Genomic DNA, 6000 nt, shown 5'->3' on the forward strand with positions numbered 1-6000 from the left:
TAAGTTGTGTGTTCGGGGCGAACACGGGATGCTTAATTTTATCGGGAGACCAAAACCAATTCCTCCTCTCGGTCCCTATCGTAGCCTCTTAATTATAGAGTACTATACCCACCTATACACACCTTCTTACCCATCCTATAGGGAGTCGGCCAAGCTAGCTTGGAGACCAAGCTAGGGCCGGCCATGTTTTGGTTCATGGGTGAATTCATGTGGCTGGCCCTAGCTTGAACTCTAGCTTAGGTGGCCGGCCCTATTAAAATAAAAAGGAATTTTATTTTTAAAATTTTTCTCATGTGGATAACATGATTTAAAAGAGAGTTTAAAAAATTTAAATCTTTCCTTTTATAAGATTCTACAAAAGATTAAGAGAAGAGTTAAATCTCTTTCCTTATTTGTAGATTAAAAGGTTAATTTTAATTTTGGTAAAAACTTTCCTTTTAATCATGTTCATGATTTAAAAGAGAGTTTAAAAATTAAATATCTCTTTTATAAAGCTTCTATAAGGATTAAGAAAAGATTAGATATCTTTCCTTATTTGTAGATTGGAAGAGATTTTAATTTTAAAGATAACTTTCTTTTTATCCACATGTTTAAAAGAAATATTTTAATTTATAAAATTTCCTTTTTATTGACCATCATGAAGGGAAAATTATTAGAGAAATTTTTTATAAAATTTCCGGAAACAAATTAGGAAAGTTTTAATTCTTGATTGAATTAAATTTCCCTTGCTTGGTTTAAAGTGGTCGGCCACATTGTTGATGAGAAAAAATTATTTTTAATTAAATAAATTTTCCTTATCAATGGAAAAAGAATTAAGGAAATTTTTATTTAAATTTCCTTATTTGCCAAGGCCAAGGATTATAAAAGAGAGGGTAGAGGTGCCTTCATTGATAACAACTCTATTATTTTTCCTCTCTCTTTTTCTTCCTTGGTGTGGCCGGCCATCCTCTCCTCCTTTCTTCTCTTTGATGGCCAAACCTCATCCTTCTTGTGGAGACTCATATGGTGGCCGGATCAAGTTTAGAGAAGAAGAAGAAGAAGGAGAGAAAGAAAGCTTTGTTTCTAGCATCCCTTGGAGCATGGTGGTGGTGGCCGAACCTCTTCATCCTAGAAGAAGTTTTGATGGCCGAAACTTGCAAGGAAGAAGAAGGCGCTTGGTGGTTCTCATCTCGGAAGATCGTTGCCCACACAACGTCCGAGGTTAGAAGAGGAATACGGTAGAAGATCAAGAGGTTTTTCTAAAAGGTATAACTAGTAATTTTTCTTTCCGCATCATACTAGTTATTTTTGGAAATAATACTAAATACAAGAGGCATACGATTCTAGAGTTTCGAATTTGTTTTCGATATAGTTTTCTTTTTTTTTCTTGTGATTTGATTGTTCTTTTCGGTTAACCTAAAGTTATTTTAGGAAATTAAATATTAGCTTTCTATAAAAGGTTTTGTCTAGTCGGTGGTGGTTGCTCCCATATCCAAGAAGACCATGTGCCTCGCCACGTCAGTACTGGGAACCGATTATGGAAATTAATATTTAATGAAATTAATAACTTAAGGTGACTTGGGTCGAACGTGTTAAGTTCCGCAGGAGATCCAAGTCAAAACCTAAAAGAACAAATAGATTAAGTTTTGGATCAAACGTGTTAAGTTCCGCAGGCGATCCAAAATTTAATTTAAAAGAACACATGGTAGCTAGGAAAAGGTTCAGACCTTTGTACAAAATTTTTGTACAGTGGAACCTCTAGGCTTTCCGAGTAGCAACCAACAAGTGCATCATCCTAAACATCTCACATAATGTCTAAGTGAAGAAATACACAAGTAAGGTCTCTTAGGTCTATTGTGAGATGCATTGAGGTAAGTTCGTGATGTAATATGGAATCATGTAATGTTATACTCATTATTCTACAAAACACATACCAAGTTCTCTCCTAAGTGAGGTAAATTCTGCCTCGGGTAGTGGTTTGGTAAATATGTCAGCAAGATTTGACTTAGAATCAACATAATTTAGTATAATGTCTCCTCTTGCTGCATGATCCCTAATGAAGTGATATTTCACTTCAATGTGCTTTGTCCTAAAGTGATGCACCGGATTTTTGGTTAAGTTAATGGTGCTAACATTATCACATAATACCTTAACTTTGGAATAGTGAAGCTCATAATCTTCTAAAGTATGCATCATCCAAAGTAATTGAGCTACACAACTACCCATGGCCACATACTCGGCTTCGGTTATGGACAAGGTCACACAAGGTTGCTTTCTACTACTCCAACTTACAAGGGAAGGTCCAAGAAATTGACATCCATCACTAGTACTCTTTCTATCTAATTTACAACCCGCATAATCGAAATCGGTGTACCCAATCAACTCAAAATTCCTAGTCCTAGGGTACCAAAGACCTACATTAAGGGTACTCTTGATGTATCTCAAAATTCTCTTTACCACCACTAAGTGAGATTCCTTGGCACATGATTGATATCTTGCACACATACCTACCGCAAAGAGTATATCCGATCTACTAGCGATTAGGTATAACAAACTACCAATCATACTTCTATATTACTTTGGGTCTACTAATTTTCCTTCTTGATCACTATCTATTTTGGTATTAATTCCCATAGGAGTAGATACTACCTTAGCATTTTCCAAACTAAATTTCTTGATAAGTTCCTTAGCAAATTTTGTTTGATAGACATGAGTTCCTTCATTGTTTTGTTTGACTTGCAATCCTAAGAAGAAACTTAGCTCTCCAACTAGACTCATCTCAAACTCACTTTCCATATGTTTAATAAAGTCTTGAAGAAGTTCATTATTTGTTGAACTAAAAATGATGTCATCAACATAAACTTGTGCAACAAAAATATCTCCATCCTTAGATTTTAAAAATAGGGTTGGGTCAATTGTTCCTCGTCTAAAGTCTTTGGAGATTAAGAAGGATGAGAGTCTTTCATACCAAGCCCGGGGAGCTTGTTTTAACCCATATAAGGCTTTCTTAAGTTTATAAACATGATTTGGATAGTCTATGGCTTCAAATCTGGGTGATTGTTCCACATACACTTCCTCCTTAATAAACCCATTTAGGAATGCTGATTTCACATCCATTTGAAAAAATTTAAAACCTATATAAGCGGTATATCCTATTAGGATCCGAATGGACTCTAATCGAGCAACCGGAGTATAGGTTTCATCATAGTCAAGTCCTTCAACTTGATTAAAGTCCCTAGCCACTAACCTAGCTTTATTTCTAGTGACTTTTCCTTGATCATCCAATTTGTTTCTAAAACCCCATTTTGTTGTAATAATTGTACTATCATTGGGTCTTGGAACTAATTTTCATACGTCACTTCTCTCAAATTGGTTCAACTCTTCTTGCATTGCTAGAATCCAATCCATATCAACTAAAGTTTCATCAATTGATTTTGGTTCAAATTGTGATATTAGAGCGATTTGACTAGTATGATATCTAAAGTAGGATCTAGTCCTTATCCCTTGGGCCACATCTCCAACTATTTGATCAATAGGATGATCTTGATGATGCCTTACGGTCCTCAAAGTTATGGAATCATCATTTTTAGGAGGATCATTATCTACATTGTTTCTTTCATCATCTGAACCATCTCTTCCTCCCCCTTGATCCATACCCCCTAAATGTAGATTTTGTATTTCTTGAGTAATGGCTTAATTTTGTTCAATTATATCCTTATCAATAGATGATTTCCTAGGGTAAGTACTAGTGGACTCATCAAACTCAACATTGGATGATTCTTCAACCGTTTGAGTCTTTTTGTTATATACTCTATATCCTCTACTAGTAGATGAGTATCCAACTAGAATTCCCTCATTGGACTTGGCCTCAAATTTACCTAAGTCATCTTTAGTATTAAGAATATAGATCTTACAACCAAAGACTTTAAAATAGTGAATTGTAGGAATTGTGTCATTCCATAATTCAAAAGGTGTTTTCCCTAAAAACTTATGAATCAAGACACGATTTTGAATATAACAAGCGGTATTAACTGCTTCGGCCCACAAATAGCTAGGTAAGGAATATGCATTGAGCATGGTTCTAGCCGCCTCTTGTAAAGCTCGATTCTTCCTCTTCACTGCACCATTTTGTTGAGGTGTTCTTGGACAACAGAATTCATGCTTATAGCCATTTTCTAGATAAAACTTAGAAAAGTCCAAATTCTCGAACTCTCCACCATGATCACTCCTAATTCTATCAATTTTGAGGTTCTTTTCATTTTCTACTCTCTTGGTAAACCCTATAATTGTTTCTAAAGTTTCCCCCTTATGTTTCAAGAAATAAACCCAAGTATATCTAGAGTAATCATCTACTATCACCAAACAATATTTGTTACCTATCAAAGAAGGTGTTCTATGACAATCAAAAAGATCCAAAAGCAATAATTCTAATGGTAATGAAGTGCTAGTTAAGGTTTTACCTTTGTGTGATGACCTTGATTGCTTACCCTCTTGGCATGCATCGCACAATTTATCCTTGATGTACTTGATCTTTGGTAATCCCTTTACTAGCTCCATCTTGGCTACCTTGGCTATGTTCCTCATATTAATGTATCCAAGTCTTCTATGCCATAGCCACCCTTCCTCTTCTTTTGATATTAAACACTTAATAGAGGGGTTAGAAGCATATGAAAGATCAACAAAATAAAGATTTGCTTTTCTAAATCCTTTTAACACAACATTTTCAAGATTTTTGTGCTTAACTAAACACTTATCGGGGTGAAACTCTACATTATATATGGAATCACATAATTGGCTAACACTGTTAGGATGTATACTAAAAGCCTAGCTTTTGGTATAAACATTTATCTAGAAATAAGAATCACATTGGTCAAATGTCTACATTTATGATAAATGTAGTTGTTCAATTAATTTATATTGTAGATAACATGGTGTGTGGTGTCACACACAGAAGATCATGTTATCGGTTCCTTATAAATTATAAACAGTAGCTCACGACCAAGATGGAAAGGAACAAACCATTGGAAGGTCGTAGTGTAATTAGGTATTAGTTTATCTTAACTATATAATTACACTAGTACACTTAGAGTGTATTGAGTAGGACCATTTGAGGTCGTTCCTTTTATACTGACTTTATGAAGGAACAAAGACCTCAGTTATTATGGAAGTGTGTGCTCTTAATCCTAATATAATAACAAGCACATATATTTGATATTTATTTCTTTAATTTATCAATGGGTGAGATTTAGTTCGATGAATCAATAAGCCCGATAAGTTGGGAAATGATATCACTTATAGTGTGTGTTGTTGATTATAGAAGGAAACTGTGTCCTAGTGATCTAGGTTGAGAATGTCCCCAATAGGAGCTCATAAGGATTGTCATGTTAAACCCTGCAGGTGGACTTAGTCCGACATGACGATGAAGTTGAGTGGTACTACTTTTGGAGCTAGATATTAATTAAGTGAGTTGTCAGTAACTTACTTAATTAGTGGACATTTGTTATCTTAAACACAGGGAGACTAACACACTCATAATAAGAAGGAGTCCAAAATATAATTTGGGATTGGTGCGGTAGTTCAATAATAGTTCTTTAGTGGAATGAATTATTATTGATGAAATTAAGTTGTGTGTTCGGGGCGAACACGGGAGGCTTAATTTCATTGGGAGACCAAAACCAATTCCTCCTCTCGGTCCCTATCGTAGACTCTAGTATATAGAGATTTATACCCACCGCATACCCACCTTCTTACCCATCCTATAGGGGCCGGCCAAGCTAGCTTGGAGACCAAGCTAGGGCCGGCCATGGGTATGTTCATGGGTGAATTCATGTGGCCGGCCCTATTAAAATAAAAAGGAATTTTAATTTTAAAATTTTTCTTATGTGGATAATATAATTTAAAAGAGAGTTTAAAATTTTAAATCCTTCCTTTTATAAGATTCTACAAAAGATTAAGAGAATAGTTAAAATCTCTTTCCTTATTTGTAGATTAAAAGGTTGATTTTAATTTTGGTAAAAACTT

Source organism: Zingiber officinale, chromosome 1A (assembly GCF_018446385.1).
Source record: "Zingiber officinale cultivar Zhangliang chromosome 1A, Zo_v1.1, whole genome shotgun sequence".
Lineage (NCBI taxonomy): Eukaryota > Viridiplantae > Streptophyta > Magnoliopsida > Zingiberales > Zingiberaceae > Zingiber > Zingiber officinale.